The following is a 17,370-nucleotide window of genomic DNA, read 5'->3' as shown; positions in this document are numbered from 1 at the left end:
GAGCAGAACATATATTATCCTGGGTGGACAACACTCACAACCCACCGAATGGCACCCCATCATCGATTGCGCAGTGGGAAGCAGTGATGCTCCGACGCAGAGTTATGTAGACGACGTAGAAAGCAGAGTAAGGAAAAGAAAGTGATTACGCAAGGAAGTTTCCTGTATAATCTAAAGGGAAACAGATGGAAAATGCTAACAAATCCGAAATTGGGAAAAATGCACTTCTGGAAAGTTAAAAAAGAATATCTTGATTCAAGTGACTAAGGCATGTCATACTGCCACGGATACGATGAGAGGGCTGTAATGCTGCGTACAAACCAGGAACTGCTTTATCAAGTGTAGAATGTTGCAAGCTTCGCAAAAGTTATTCATCTCCACACCAGCAGTAGACGGTTTCCCGTAGCATACGGAGCTTCCTTTGTGTCTGCAAGATTGTTTGCGTGGACGTGAACTGTTTGTGCCACTGACAGAGTTTGAGCGACGGTGTATAAATGGGTCTACAAAAGGCAAGCCGCAGGGCTGCACTACACGTGGTGTGAGGGATCTCCACAGTGCATTCATGTTGCTGCTAGTGATCAGTAGAAGGTGCACAAGCCCGTCAGCCTGAGTCCGGACATAGACGCACAACAAGACCGTCGCAGGTTGTGCCACATCGGACTGCGCCACATACAACATATTACACTGTTGCTCCTGGCGTATCAGCGAGGACAAGCCGCAACCGTCTCCCTGAATCAGGGCTAAGATGATGAGTACCGTTAGGGCATCTTCACATAATGCTTCATCATCGTGGGGGCCGTCTCCAGTGGTGTTGCGATACGCGGTTTTGGAAGGGTGGATGGTGACTTGTTCCCCTAGGATGAGAATCGTCTCTATTTTGGTGCCAATGATAGTTGTACGCGTGTGCTGTTTCGTGCAGATGAGCGCCAACGTCTGGAGTGAAAGAGGCAGAGGCACTAAGGACCAAATCCTGGCATCATGGCGTGGGGAGCGGTATCTCACAATGGCCGCTCTCCTCTGGCAATCATAGATGATGATGATGAGTTTGGTTTGTGGGGCGCTCAACTGCGCAATTATCAGTGCCTGTACAAATTCCCAACTTTTTCTCAGTCTAGTCTCGCCACTTTCATGAATGATGATGAAATGATGAGCACAACACAAACACCCAGTCATCTCGAGGCACCTGAAAATCCCTGACCCTGCCGTGATCATCATAGAGGGAGCATTGAGCAGGGTACACCACATCCAAAAGATCGTGTACTCCGAATTTCAACGAGACGATGACGCTACTCGGTTGAGAACAAGTGAAGACTTCATATATCATGTAATCCGTCGTGCTACCAATCTTGCACCAATGATGTACTTTTCCAAGATGACAATACACAGCTACGTGCATCCCATGGCACCCAACGTGCTCTACTAGGTGTACGTCAACTATACTTACCGTTACGGTCCACGGATCTATCCCCCACTTATCGTGTTTGCGATTGGATGATACGTCATCTTGTGAGATACGCAAATCCGCCCCTTTGACGCCCGAGGTGGCAGTTGCATGGAAGGCCACTCTGCAAGACTACTTTCATCAACTTTATGATCGCCTCGAAGGGAGAATTAAATCCCGCATTGCTGCAATAGGACGGTATTAGCGATGACATGCTGTACTGCCTGTCCGTAGTACAGGGGATGTCACTCGGCTCAACTGTGATGAGGGCGGTCCAGTTGTGCTGAGAAGCTTTGAGCACCACTGTCATTAGGACGGTGAAAACATTCGACTGTGTTATTTTTGCGCACTACTGGACTTTAAAAAAATGTACGTGAGGTTTCTCTACAAAATGTATGAAACAATATGCAGAATCACAATAGACACAATTGACGAAACCAATATTTGAGCAAACCTCAGAATCACACACTCTCTCAAAACTGAGGTATCACTTAAAATCACATTCTTGAATTCAGCAACTAGTACGGGGATATCGTACCGAGTCGCTTGCCAGGAATATTGAAGCATAGACTGATGTACTAGAGAACCGTGGAGTAGACAGCTGGTTATGAATAACAGAATGCCTTTTCTTTATGAAAATTCTGCTTCCTAATTTAGTGTCAAAGTCACTGCAGAAAGTCGTTTTAGAGTCTCTTATTTTTCTGCAAATATTTCATACTCCGAAACAAAAATACATCCAAAGGCTGCACGTGTTCTTTCGTTTTTGGCGGAATGATTATCCATTCAATGTCTTCACCCGCAAATAAATCATTTACTACTGTTATATCATTGTGTGCACTCCAAGAATCACGGAGTAATATACAAATTTGGTTCTTTCGACTTTGCCATTAACAAAACTCACGAAAAAGTGTTTTAAATGCTCTTTTGACATTTTCCCACTTCTGCAAGCCTCCAAAAGTTTTTCCTGAAGACAAATACACACATTTTTTGTTAGGTGTACACTCATTGAGAGTCCAACATCTATTGTATAACTGCAAATTGAATTGTGTGCAGACTGGAGGAAGGTGGTTGTTGCTTTTTCCCGTTTTTAGATAGTGTTTCACCAGAATTTAGTTCATAATTTAATTCACTTTGATCAGTGTTCCATATGCAGTGTGGCTGTATCTGGGATCTTCTAGATCCCTGGTTTACCTCTTCGGCAAAATGGGCCATAGACTGGCGAATATCTTCGTCTTCCCGTTCATCTCTGGCTGTCATGAAAACAATTCTTCGTTGAGGCGTGCTACGAAAGCTGCAGATCAATTAAACTTCGTGCGCCAAATTCCTCTTGCTTTATGCATTGCTCAAAACATCAGGTGCCACTACTGCACATATTTTTATCCATTCCTGCCTTTGTTAGATTCAACATCTGCACCTACCTCCACACGGATACTCTGGAAATCACACTCAAGAGTCTTCGAACCACTTTCACAATAATTCTCATTTATTACAACCTCTAACAGCGCTCGGAAAAAACGAGCACATATGTCTATCTTTCCGTGCGTGCTCTGATTTCCCTTATTTTATCAGGATGATCGCTTCTCAATATGTAGGTCGGCGTCAACAAAATATTTTGGCATTCGAAGGAGGTAGTTGGTGACTGAAACTTCGTGAGAAGTTTCCTCTGCAACGAAAAACCTATTCGTTTTAATAATGTACACACCAAATCCTGTATCATGTCAGTGACATTCCCTCCACTATTTCTCAACGATACAAAACTTACTGCTCTCCTCTCAACTTTCTCGATGCACTCCGTTAATGCTATCTTGTAGGAATCCCACACTTCAAAGCGGTACTCCAAAAGAGGGAGGAGAAGCTATTGTAGGTAGTCTCTTCGGTAGGTTTGTTTCATCTTCTAAGTGTTCTACCAATAAAACGCAGTCTTTTGTTCGCCTTCCCTACAACATTTTCTGTGTGTTCTTTCTAATTTAAGTTGTCCGTAATTCCTAAGTGCATAAAGTCTGGGAACAATTTCAATTTTTTATTGCATGAGAAATAAACGTTGTGTAGATGTCATACATATTGCATTTTGATGAGAAACTCTGAAAGTTTTCTTACAAACATTCTATATGCAAACCATGAATGACGCGGCAGATGTCAATAAGGTAATCGAATTCTTGCCATACCCATCCCAGCATCGCATCGTCGACTGTGGCAGTCGCTTCCCGTATTCTCTCCCGGAGCTCAGCTACATCACGTGGTAGAGGCGCTACATACAGCAGATCTTTAATGTGTCCCCACAGACAAAAGTCACACGGAGGGAGATCTGGTGATCGGAGAGGCCGTTTCCTGATACATCGATACGGCAGCTCCGTGTTCAGGTACCGTCACGAACTTCACGATGAAAATGGAGTGGAGTCCCATCCTGCTGAAAGATGAACGGAGAGTCCGATTGCAATTGAGGCACCAGCCGTTGCTGCAACATGTCCAATTAGGAATATCCAGTGACAGTGCTCTTGACAAAGAGTAATGGTCTGTACAGTTTGGGACATGACAAAACACCAAAAACATTTACCTTTGGGAATCACGCTCAAATTCAATGCATTCGTGTGGATGCTTTGTACCCAGATTCGACAATTATGCCTATTCACTTTCCCATTAGTGTGAAAAGTGGCTTCGTCACTAAACCTTAAGTGATCAACAATGTCATCCCCATCCTCATTCAATTGTTGCAACTGTGAGCAAAACTCAAAACGCTTGTCTTTGTCGTTGTCATAGAGCTTCAGCACTAGCTCCAATTTGAATGGTGTCATAGACGGCTTGTGTCACAGGGCTTTCCACACTGTCATTGGAGCCATTTCGAGTTTACGAGATGCACGATGAACCGATTTCTTTGGTCTCCTTATGAATGTTTTTTGTTCGTGCTCCACATTCACTTCACTCACACTGGGACGTCCGCTTCTCTTTGTCTGGAACAAGCAACCCGTCGTAATTAATTTGTTGGGCAAGTGGAGAATGGCCATCCTTGTTCGTCGCTCCTTACCGTACTTGGATTAAACATCCGATGAACAGCTGTAGAACACTTGTTTCTGTCGAACTCCAACACACAGAAGGCTCGCTCCACACCTGAACTCGCCAAGTTTGCGACTAGCGCTGACAATCGGCAAATTATCAAACTACGCTGTGGCGGCATACATGAAAAAAAAAAAAAAAAAAAAAAAACACTTTCAGGGTTTCTCTTCAAAATGACATATGTATGATATCTGTACAATGTTTGGTTCTAGGGCAATGTATAATTGAATGTGTTCCTAGACTTTATGTACATCCTGTATTTATTTGAATTTACGGCCTTTAGATTTGACTGATCCATCGTATAACGGAAGTTTAACGGATTCACTTTAGCACTTATGTGGATGATCTCACACGTTTCATCATTTAGAGTCAATTGACAATTTTCGCACCATACAGATACCTCGGGGAAGATCAGTTTGGCTTCCGTAGAAATGTTGGAACTCGTTAGGCAACACTGACCCTACGACTTATCTTAGAAGAAACATTAAGGAAAGGCAAACCTACGTTTATAGCATTTGTAGACTTAGAGAAAGCTTTTGACAATGTTGACCGGAATACTCTCTTTCAAATTCTGAAGGTGGCAGGGGTAAAATACAGGAAGCGAAAGGCTATTTACAATTTGTGCAGAAACCAGATGGCAGTTATAAGAGTCGAGGGACATGAAAGGGGAGCAGTGGTTGGGAAGGGAGTGAGACAGGATTGTAGCCTCTCCCCGATGCTATTCAATCTGTATGTTGAGCAAGCGGTAAGGAAACAAAAGAAAAGTTCGGAGTAGGTATTAAAATCCATGGAAAACAAACAAAAACTTTGAGGTTCGCCGATGACATTGTAATTCTGTCAGAGACAGCAAAGGACTTGGAAGAGCAGTTGAACGGAATGGACATTGTCTTGAAAGGAGGATATGAGATGAACATCTACAAAAGGAAAACAAGGATAATGGAACGTAGTCGAATGAAGTCGGGTGATGCTGAGGGAATTAGGTTAGGAAATGAGGCACTTAAAGTAGTAAAGGAGTTTTGCTATTTGGGGCGCAAAATAACTGATGGTGGTCGAAGCAGAGAGGATATAAAATGTAGACTGGCAATGGTAAGGAAAGCGTTTCTGAAGAAGAGAAATTTGTTAACATCGAGTATGGATTTAAGTGTTAGCAAGTTGTTTCTGAAAGTATTTGTACTGAGTGTAGCCATGTATGGAAGTGAAACGTGGACGATAAATAGTTTAGGCAAGAAGAGAATAGAAGCTTTCGAAATGTGGTGCTACAGAGGAATGCTGAAGATTAGATGGGTAGATCACGTAACTAATGAGGAGGTATTGAATAGAATTGGGGAGAAGAGGAGTTTGTGGCACAACTTGACAAGAAGAAGGGACCGGTTGGTAGGACATTTTCTCAGGCATCAAGGGATCACCAATTTAGTACTGGAGGGCAGCGTGGAGGGTAAAAATAGTAGAGGGAGACCAAAAGATGAATACACTAAGTAGATTCAAAAGGATGTAGGCTGCAGTAGGTAATGGGAGATGAAGAAGCTTGCACAGGATAGAGTAGCATGGAGAACTGCATCAAACCAGTCTCAGGACTGAAGACCACAACAACAACAACAGATACCTTATCGAAATGGTATTGATCTTCTGGTGACTCCACTAGACGATAAACGACAGCATCATCTACAAACAACCTAAGATGAATGCTCATATTGTCTCCTAAATCGTTTATATAGATAAGAAACAGCAGAGGGTCTATAACACTACCTTAGGGAATTCCACAAATCACATCTGTTTCACTCGATGACTTTCTGTCCATTACTACGAACTGTGACCTCTCCGACAGGAAATCACGAATGCAGTCACATAACTGAGATGATGTTCCATAAGCACGCAATTTCGCTACAAGCGGCTTGTGAGGCATAATGTCAAAAGCATTTTGGGAATGTTAGAAATACGGAATCACGTTGAAATCCCTTGACAATAGCATTCAAGACTTCGTGTGAGTAAAGAGCTAGTTTTGTTACACAGGAACGATGTTTTCTAAATCCGTGTTGACTGTGTACCAATAGACCTTTCTCTCCCAGGTAACTCATAATGTTCGAACACATTATATATTCCAAAATACTGCTGCGTATCGACGTCAGTGATATGGACCTGTAATACAGTGGATTACACCTACTGCCTTTCTTGAATACTGGTGTGACCTATGTAACTTTCCAGTCTTTGGGTGTGAATCTTTCGTCGAGCGAGCGTTATATATGGTTGTTAAATTGGAGCTGTTACATCAGCATACTCTGAAAATAATTGTTGCACAGTATGGACACAAAGACTTGCTTTTATTAAGTAATCTGAGTTGCATCATTTCTCTCAAGAGATCTACTACTATGTTACTCATGTTGGCAGTGCTCCTAATTCGAGTTCTGGGATATTTACATCGTCTTTTTTGATGAAGGAATTTTGAAAGTCTGTATTTAGTAAGAAACTCTGCTTTAGTAGCACTGTCATCGATAGTATGTTTACGACCAGAATTTCTTTGGATTTTCTGTCACGTTTCGAGTCAAAGTTTCGTTGCGGAAACTACACACACACAAAAAAAAAAAAAAAACTTTGTATCACCTCGGTTTCGAGAGTTCCGGAACCTGTACAGAGAATTGGAATAGAGATCAACATAAACCTCATTTCCGCCCTTTTTATTACTCATTGCATGTCGCACCACCATGCAGCGAGACCTTCAGAGGTGGTGGTTCAGATTGCTGTACACATCGGTACCTGCAGTACCCAGTAGCAGGTCCTCATGCATTGATGCATGCCTGTATTCGTCGTGGCATACTATCCACAAGTTCATCAAGACACTGTTGGTCCAGATCGTCCCACTTCTTAATGGTGATTCGGCGTGGATCCCTCAGGGTGGTTGGCGGGTCACGTCGTCCGTAAACAGCCCTTTTCAATCCATCCCAGGCATGTTCAATAGGGTTCATGTCTGGAAAACATGTTGGCCACTCTAGCCGAGCGATGTCGTTATCCGGAAGAAGTCATTCACAAGATGTGTACTCGGAGGATGGCATTCACGTACCGTACAGCCGTTACGGCGCTTTTCGTGGCCACCAGCGCCGTACGTCGGCCGCACATAATGCCACCCGAAAACAGCAGGGAACCTCCACCTCGCTGCACTCGCTGGACAGTGTGTCGGAGGTGTTCAGCCTGACCGGGCTGCCTCCAAACACGTCTCCGACGATTTGTCTGGTTGAAGGCATATGCGACACTCATGGGTGAAGAGAAATTGTTGCCAATCATGAGTGGTCCATTCGGCATGTTGATGGGCCCATCTGTACCACGCTGAATGGTGTCGTGGTTGCATAGATGGACCTCGCCATGGACGTCGGGAGTGAAGTTGTGCATCATGCACCCTAATGCGCACAGTTTGAGTCGTAATACGATGCCCTGTGGCTGCACGAAAAGCATTATTCAACATGGTTGCGTTGCTGTCAGGGTTTTTCAGAGCCACAATCCGTAGATAGCGGTCATCCAATGCAGTAGTAGCCCTTGGGCGGCCTGAGCGAGATATGTCATCGACATCTCCTGTCTCTCTGTACCTCTTCCATGTCCGAACAGCATCGCTTTGGTTCACTCCGAGACTCCTGGACACTTTCCTTGTTTAGGCCCCTTCCTTTCATGCGGACGCGATCGGACTGCGGTATTGGCCGTCTAGACATTGTCGAACTAGAGATAACACGGGCCGTGTACCTCCTTCCAGGTGGAATGACTTGAACTGATCGGCTGTCGGACCTCTCCGTCTAATAGGCGCTGCTCATGCATGGTTGTTTACATCTTTGGGTGGGTTTAGTGACATGTCTGAACAGTCAAAGTGACTGTGCCTCTGATACAGTTGAGCCGTGTGTGGCTCATGTTCCCACCATCATGTGTTTTACACCCTGTTTTAACGTACTTCCACCTCACTACGTTACTTTAAATTACTGCTGCCACTGAGTTGCTGGTTTGCCTGACCGTGAGCGGCGCGTATCAGTATATCCCCTCTCGTAGTATCTTGGCTCGACTGCTATTACTTCCCGGTCGTTGTCTGTCGTAAGCGAGTTCGGGCTGCCAGTCAGTTGGAACGCGTCTGGAGCTCAGTCCGGACCTGCCAGTCGGGGAGTTGCAATGCGGCACTGGTGCAGTCGGGTTGGATCTGTGAGGTCTGCGTCGACGTGGCTCGCCCGACCACTGCCGCCACGCATCACTTGGGCCGGGCCACGGTCTGGGTGGATCGTCGGTCGGTCGTCCAACCGGACGACATGTTTTGGCTCTCGAATCGTTCATGAGTGTGTGTGCATTGACTTCCAGTTTGTCTTTGTGTGTGCTTAGTTACTGTTGGGTATCGTTCAGGTCTTCATGCAAGTGTTTGTCAGGTTGTGTGTGTAGTTGACGTTATGTCTACTGACGACTATTTTAGATGTTGCGGCATTCTGAGGAAGTCGGTCGGTTAGTGCGGACCAGGGAGGACATCTCCATGAGGTGCAGTCGGCTGGGTCCGCTGGCGGTCCCTGCGCAGTGTCTGAGCGTGTGTGTGTGTGTGTGTGTGTGTGTGTGTGTGTGTGGAGCTGTCCGATCGCTACGAGCTTCGTGGCTCACCGACCCAGGACGCCAAAGTTGAGTGGTGTCTTAAGTTCCCAAGCCACGTCCATTCATGTTGTGTGGTTCGTTTCGGTGGTTCACTGTTGGGGAGGTTTTCCTGTGAACAACACTGAGTGTCTGTATTGCTGAAATTTAGCAGCCATGCGGAGGAATTAACTACACCCCTGGAAATGGAAAAAAGAACACATTGACACCGGTGTGTCAGACCCACCATACTTGCTCCGGACACTGCGAGAGGGCTGTACAAGCAATGATCACACGCACGGCACAGCGGACACACCAGGAACCGCGGTGTTGGCCGTCGAATGGCGCTAGCTGCGCAGCATTTGTGCACCGCCGCCGGCAGTGTCAGCCAGTTTGCCGTGGCATACGGAGCTCCATCGCAGTCTTTAACACTGGTAGCATGCCGCGACAGCGTGGACGTGAACCGTATGTGCAGTTGACGTACTTTGAGCGAGGGCGTATAGTGGGCATGCGGGAGGCCGGGTGGACGTACCGCCGAATTGCTCAACACGTGGGGTGTGAGGTCTCCACAGTACATCGATGTTGTCGCCAGTGGTCGGCGGAAGGTGCACGTGCCCGTCGACCTGGGACCGGACCGCAGCGACGCACGGATGCACGCCAAGACCGTAGGATCCTACGCAGTGCCGTAGGGGACCGCACCGCCACTTCCCAGCAAATTAGGGACACTGTTGCTCCTGGGGTATCGGCGAGGACCATTCGCAACCGTCTCCATGAAGTTGGGCTACGGTCCCGCACACCGTTAGGCCGTCTTCCGCTCACGCCCCAACATCGTGCAGCCCGCCTCCAGTGGTGTCGCGACAGGCGTGAATGGAGGGACGAATGGAGACGTGTCGTCTTCAGCGATGGGAGTCGCTTCTGCCTTGGTGCCAATGATGGTCGTATGCGTGTTTGGCGCCGTGCAGGTGAGCGCCACAATCAGGACTGCATACGACCGAGGCACACAGGGCCAACACCCGGCATCATGGTGTGGGGAGCGATCTCCTACACTGGCCGTACACCACTGGTGATCGTCGAGGGGATACTGAATAGTGCACGGTACATCCAAACCGTTATCGAACCCATCGTTCTACCATTCCTAGACCGGCAAGGGAACTTGCTGTTCCAACAGGACAATGCACGTCCGCATGTATCCCGTGCCACCCAACGTGCTCTAGAAGGTGTAAGTCAACTACCCTGGCCAGCAAGATCTCCGGATCTGTCCCCCATTGAGCATGTTTGGGACTGGATGAAGCGTCGTCTCACGCGGTCTGCACGTCCAGCACGAACGCTGGTCCAACTGAGGCGCCAGGTGGAAATGGCATGGCAAGCCGTTCCACAGGACTACATCCAGTATCTCTACGATCGTCTCCATGGGAGAATAGCAGCCTGCATTGCTGTGAAAGGTGGGTATACACTGTACTAGTGCCGATATTGTGCATGCTCTGTTGCCTGTGTCTATGTGCCTGTGGTTCTGTCAGTGTGATCATGTGATGTATCTGACCCCAGGAATGTGTCAATAAAGTTTCCCCTTCCTGGGACAATGAATTCACGGTGTTCTTATTTCAATTTCCAGGAGTGTATATTGGTTGACTACAATTCAAGTGCACCAGCGGAATTTTCTGCCTCGTGGCCGTTAGTGTTCCGCTTACCTGCCCTGGGCACTAACATAATTTCAGGCAGTGTCCTTTCCTCACCTGTTGTCGCTGTCCAACATGGTGTGTAGTTTTCACTGCTTAATACATATTTCATTGTGGATAATCACGTCCGTAACAGTTTGGTCTTTGAGTTTTTATGTACCGATTGGTGACAAGCAAGTCGTTTTGTTGGTCGGTCCGTGGCTGTCCCTTGGTTGGTGAGCCGTGGTAAAATTTGCTGTTTTGAAGAGCGCGCCGCTGCGCGTAGAGTAAAGCAGTCGCCTTCCGTTTCTGGCGGTGGCGCCGCTGTGGCAACCGCAGCTTTGGTGTCTCCCTCTGGTGGGAAAGGGGAAAAGTTACTTGTTGACGCGCATTTAAGGGGTGCTACGAGAACGGCACGGGGACGGTCTGTCAGCCTGAGTCGGCGAGTCTAGTCAGTTGGTCAGCCGGGTCAGTGTGGGGCAGTCAGTGTCAGTGTCAGTGACAGTGTCTGTCTGTCTATTGTACGGAGTGCTAGTATGTGTTAGGCCGCCTGTCTGCTTGAGTTGCTCGAGCAATGGTCATTGGCGGTTGGATCGATCGGTTGGTCGGTCGCGCTTTGAGACACAAAATGATCAGTCCGCCTTAAGCGTCGGCGCATGTGAGTTCCCCACGTGAGTCCAGTGGGCCGCGCCGTATAGCGAGGGGTAGTGGCTTCGCGGTTGACACGAGAGCAACAGGAGTGAAACCATGCCATCGGGCTGGCCGGGGCGAGCTGCGACGCCGTGAGACGGGAGATCGGCGCGCCTTCCTGCGTCCGTTGAAGCGACTGGCAGCGGACGGTTCGGGAGAGCGTTTTGGGGGTGTTGTGCCATTTCTTAGCCAGAAATAACAGTTATTAGAAGTTAAGTGATTCGTGGTGCGTTGTTTCAGTTACTTGTCAAATTCTACTTGATTTCTTGGTCAGTCTCTCGTCCCGAGCTTGCTCTTCCGCGTTTGTTAGGCAGTTAGTGTCTCTCTGTCTGTCGGCCTGCCGTACGTTAATAGCTGCCTCTGTCATATTTGTCGGATTCGGTGTTCACGAATTTATAGAATTAAGGTGTAAAGGCCGAATTCCTGAAATATGGTTCAAATGGCTCTGAGCACTATGGGACTCAACTGCTGTGGTCATTAGTCCCCTAGAACTTAGAACTACTTAAGCCTAACTAACCTAAGGACATCACACACATCCATGCCCGAGGCAAGATTCGAACCAGCGACCGTAGCAGCAGCGCGGCTCCGGACTGGAGCGCCTAGAACCGCACGTCCACCGCGGCCGGCCCTGAAATATGTTTTTATCTTGCCTATTATCTTGCGAGGCGGTATATGTGCAATGTAGAGCATGTTGTACATTTTATGTAAGTCTCAATTTCATGGGTTTTATTTAGTCATTTTTACAAAGTTGCCACACTTCCACCGTAAGAGTCCTTTTAAAAAGAAATTGCACTTTCGGTAGCAAAAATTTTTTTTTTTTTTAGTGTGAGTGTTTGTGCCATTTCCATCCCTCTTACGGGGAGCATAGTTTATGTGTGTGACTTGTTAAAATTTTTAGTTTAAAGTAATCTGGTGTGTTGCAGATTTGCACCAGTGTAGCCTTTCAGAGGTTGCTGTGAGCAGTCGTGACTACGGCCGTGTTCGAATGGTTCAAATGGCTCTGAGCACTATGGGACTTAACATCTGTGGTCATCAGTCCCCTAGAACTTAGAACTACTTAAACCTAACTAACCTAAGGACATCACACACATCCATGCCCGAGGCAGGATTCGAACCTGCAACCGTAGCAGTCCCGCGGTTCCGGACTGAGCGCCTATACGGCCGTGTTGAAAGGGAGCGGCAAGCTTCTCAGCCCCAAGGCTCATACTGTCAATATTGTTCTTTCTGCCTCTAAATAAAATTGTAACGAGATATTTCGAGGGTGCTTTTCTGCTTATAAATTTTAAATCTGTTTTTTAAAAGGCTTTCGTGAATAAAATACCCATTTGTTAAAGGTAATTTCATTTTCATCAGTTACTCCCTGGCAACTACTTCCACGCTCACCTAGTGTGATTAAATGTGTTAATGTTCTTGATGAATCGCTAGTAAATAAAGTAAGTTCTTTAAGAAAAGATTTTGAAAGTAAATTCACGGTCCAGTTGGGTTACTGATCGATTAAGTGTAGTTGGGCTCACTACCTGTCTCACCTAAGTGAACGAGGGCAGACCGACCATCTGGTGGCTTCTCAGTGCCGTTATTTTTACTGGCTTTCTCACTGGTATTTAATTGTCTGTTTATAATGTATCATATCCAATGACTGAAAAAATTCTGGGTTGTAATGTGTTTTATGTAAGTCAAAGGCCTTCAGCCGCTTATAAGTAGGTTTGAATTGCGGCAAGTGGATATTTGCTGAAAGGTTATTGTCGTTGTGTTGTCTTTTCTTTTAGTGCGGTTTCAGCCATTTAAAACTTAAGACTTATCGTTACAGGATATAGGATAGGTATGGTTATAGTATAGGTATCTTGAAAATTTTATTGTTGGCCTTCAGCCGTTTGTATTGCATCTTGTTTATGTTTGTCTATCCACCTTTGCCTTGAGGCTTTCAGCCTAGCTATGATATATATATACTATTTGTAATTATGTCTGCGTGTCTTCAGTCACTTGAAACTTACCTGGTTGATTTTTAAGACTTCTTGTTTGGAGGCATTCAGCCGTGAGAGATTTGGAGTTTGAAACTCGTAGTTGCAAAAGTTCGGCTATGTGCCGCTTTGGTTGTAAATGTATTAGTAAACTATAATAAATTACAATTTTAAAGTGAAACTGACCCCAATCTTATTTGGCACTTTCCGCAATCCTAATCACCTTTTCTGCCCAGTGGGTTTAGCGGGCGTATCAACAGTATCCACAGTCAACGTCTATCTTCAGGACTTTCGGGAACTGGGGTGATGCGAAACCTTTTTGATGAGTGTATTATAAGCGTCTCACATTGAAGTCTGCGTTAAATATCAAGGTTCTATAAAAGGTCCTTCACCTTGAAGATTTTGTTTCCGTTTAAATTTGGGATGCGTTTTTCGTTGATCCTGCTGCAGTGTTCTGACCCATTTTGTGTACCAAGATGGATCATTTCCGTCTTTTGTTAATTTGTTTGGTATAAATCTCTTTATTTCCGTCCATACTATTCCTTTGAGTCCAAGCCACGTCTGGTCTATACTTACCGGTTCATTGTTAATCTGGAAGGACAGAAGTTTGCCTCTCAGGAAGGCGAAACTTCAATGATTATCTGCATGTTTTAACAGATAAATGTTTCTTTTATTTCTTGAGGGTTGGGAGTTACATTATTCAGTCTCCCTACGACAAGCCTGTGTTCACTAAACGCTGTATTCGTTTTGATGCTCACTTATTTGTGCTAAGAGGTCAAGTGTGTTTTCATAACCAGTTGCCTTTCGCGTGGGCTCATGAAATAACTGCTCGAAGTAATTTAGAGACAATGCGTTTAGCACAATTTCGGACGATCTTCTATGCGTATGTCCGAATTTAAACATACATTTTCGCAAGAATGTGGAGGGAAAATTAAGGTCACCACCAACAGCACCACGTGTTTGAAATTAGACTCAGTTTTCTTTGAACCTTTCAGCAATTGTATCATCTGAATTCGGAAGTCGCTAAAGGGATCCAATCATTATTTTATTCAGGGTGCCAAGAACGATCTCCTCCCATACTAACTCATAGGAACTATGTACTTCAATTTCGCTATAAGGTAAACTATTTTTAACAGCAACAAACGCGCCACTGCCAACTGTGTTTAATCTATCCTTTCTGAACACCTTAAGGTCCTTCGGAAAATTTCGGCTGAACTCATTTCCTCCCTTAGCCAGGTTTCAGCGCCTATAACGGTTTGAGCATCAGCGCTTTCCATTTGCGCTTGGAGCTCAGGTACTATGACAACACAGCTACGGCATTTTGAAACTGTTATGGCAACGGTTCTTGGATCTACGTTCTTCCTGTGTTGAACCTGCACGCTTTGAGACTGAAGCCGTTCTTGTGTTTCCCCGAGTTCCTCTGGCCTATAAGTCCTCCCTGTCCACGCCACACAGGGTGCGTGTTGTTTTACCTTCGATTCTGTGATTGCCTTGCTTTTTGTCGAAAGGGATAATCATTATGTCTTTCTTACTCCACGTACCTAAATATTGTTTTGATATTGGATGTGGTTTTCATAGATGGATTTGAGTTCAGTAACGAGCTGTAGGTCGCAACTTGACGTGGAGGCGTGTTTTAAATATTATAAATACTTTCGAGAGATTATTCATCCTAAAATTCTAATATTATTAGTTTCTTTTTTTTTTTTTTTTACACTGGTGGTTCATAGTCACCAGAACTGTTAGCTTCGCCTTGAGGAGCGCTCTCTCCGCCAGTGGCACTACCACTACAATCTTGAACATTAACGCCTTATCGGCTATAAAGTCGTTTTCTTCATCTCCAGTTCGTCGGTAAAATGAATGTTCATGTTTCTGAATAGTCATTTCCTCCAAAAACTTCGTGACAGTGTCATCATCGCGTCCTGCACTGTCTCGAGTTCGGTAACGCCATCATAACTCGAATGCCACAATTTTTAAAACGTTCCAAACATTAACGGTTTCGTGCGTATTTGCTGTGTATGTATGACAATACTAACACATGTATTGTAAACACGTGAACTACCTGCTGATGTAACTGCGTGAATGGTGTGTTAACGCCCCCCACCACCACCACTACTAAGTGCTCTTATCTACAAACCAAGAGAAATGCAGTTACACGCCGTCGCAGGCGTGATTAGAGATGTGAGAGGGGTCTGCGTCAAAACGTTTAAATATGCATTCCTGTTAGAGCAGTGAGACGACCCTTGTCAGATGCCTATTGCTCTGTCGATGTGATCGTTGTTCTCAAGACCGTGTCAGTAGAATTTCTCTTTGGGAAGTCGACGAGGTCTTGGTATTCTTTTTCATTTTCCAGTAGTAGACAAACATTACATATACGCAGGTAACAGAAACCGAGAATAAAGAGAATTAGCAATGGTAGTCCTAAATTTCTAAAGAAAACTTGTTTCAATTAATTTCTATAATGTGAGAGTTTCACCTTTAATAACCGCTAAAGACATTTTGGTTTATTAGTTTAAAAACAGAAAAGGTGGTTATTGAGATTTACACTTACGCTACAAGACTCAGTAATCATTTACAATTTCCATTCTTGAAGTGTTTCAATCAACTGTTCAATATTTATAAAAATGCTGAGACATAGAACTCTGCTCATTACGAAGACGTTCAGTTTGTATTCTGTTTCCTTCTAATTATCTTCTTTTGCGTTCGTCCTATTAATGGGAGAAAAAACGCTTGAATATATACGCTCTGTACATAGCTGTAAGCTTAATAGGAAAGATTATAATTGTAATCGGATATGTTGCAGTTAATTTAAATCTTGAAGATGTTCCACTTTTGTTTCTTACTCCCATTTCTAAAGGAGTACCGACAATTGTGTTTATCGCTACGGCGTTGCAACTTGAGAAGGATTTATTTTTGCTTCACTGCATTCGGTAGTCAAATACGTGTTTACCGGAATAGCGGCGTCCGGCATGGCGTGGCGTGGCGTCTGACTGTTGCTTTGTTGCCGAACGCTTTGTGCGCACGGAAGCCGACTGCAGTGCTGTGAGCTGCCGCCGCCATTGTGACGACAAAGCGCGCGAGGGAAGGGACTGGCGTCGGCGGCAGGGCTTTGTCTGAGAGCGAGTCCACCCCCGGCTGGGCGAACGTGGCTGGCTGGCCCCGCACACACTGCGGGAAATCACGAACCACCGTGTCGGCAGAATGAGGTCCGTGGCGGGTGCCGGTGCCGGACTATGAGGCAGTGGTTAAAGTGCCGCCACCGGTCACTTCATACGTGTATACATCCACTCGAAGCGTCGCGATTCCACCTCTATCTCTCAAATTCCGAATATTCATCACTTGTGTGCACGACGCTGCTTTCATCAGCTATGCTGAATGGAATGTGCTTTGTATCTCATTTACAATGAGGTAAAGGAGTTTCTTGTTTTGGAAAATATCCCGCAACTGTCTGGAAGCATATCATTATATACGATTGCAGCTGGTTACCCGTGGATCCAATACGTTTGTGCTTATTCTTTCACGGTGAATTGAATGCATTTCAATTACACGACTTGGCGTCGCAAATAATTTTAGAAGTTTTGGGAGCATATTCCAAAATGTCAAACAAACTCAATATAAATATATGAAGAGTGGAAATGAAAAAGTCTCTTAAGTGCTATATCTCACATTTGTCTATAGATCCATAAAGCATCTCCTTTTGTAAATAACTTATTTCTATCCAAAATATTGAGAAGCTATTCCCATACCACAGAATTATCCCCCCTACCCCTCCTGAATCTCTTCAGGGCAAAAAATAATGAGACAGATGATAAAATAAATACTTGTAAGGGAGATGACTGGTTCGAAAATTGTGCCAGTTTTAGTGTGAAGTGCCATTAGTTCAAAGGCAGTACCTTTTGCTTGTGGTCGTACAAGTACAGAAATACGATAGCAACAATTTAAGTAGTAAAACATTAATAAACAACTGATTCCCATTTCTTTTAAATTTTTTATAGGAGAA

The sequence above is a fragment of the Schistocerca serialis genome, chromosome 2 (assembly GCF_023864345.2).
Source record: "Schistocerca serialis cubense isolate TAMUIC-IGC-003099 chromosome 2, iqSchSeri2.2, whole genome shotgun sequence".
Classification (NCBI taxonomy): Eukaryota; Metazoa; Arthropoda; class Insecta; order Orthoptera; family Acrididae; genus Schistocerca; species Schistocerca serialis.
The sequence above is the reverse complement of the archived record's forward strand: the minus strand, read 5'-3'. Positions refer to the sequence as shown.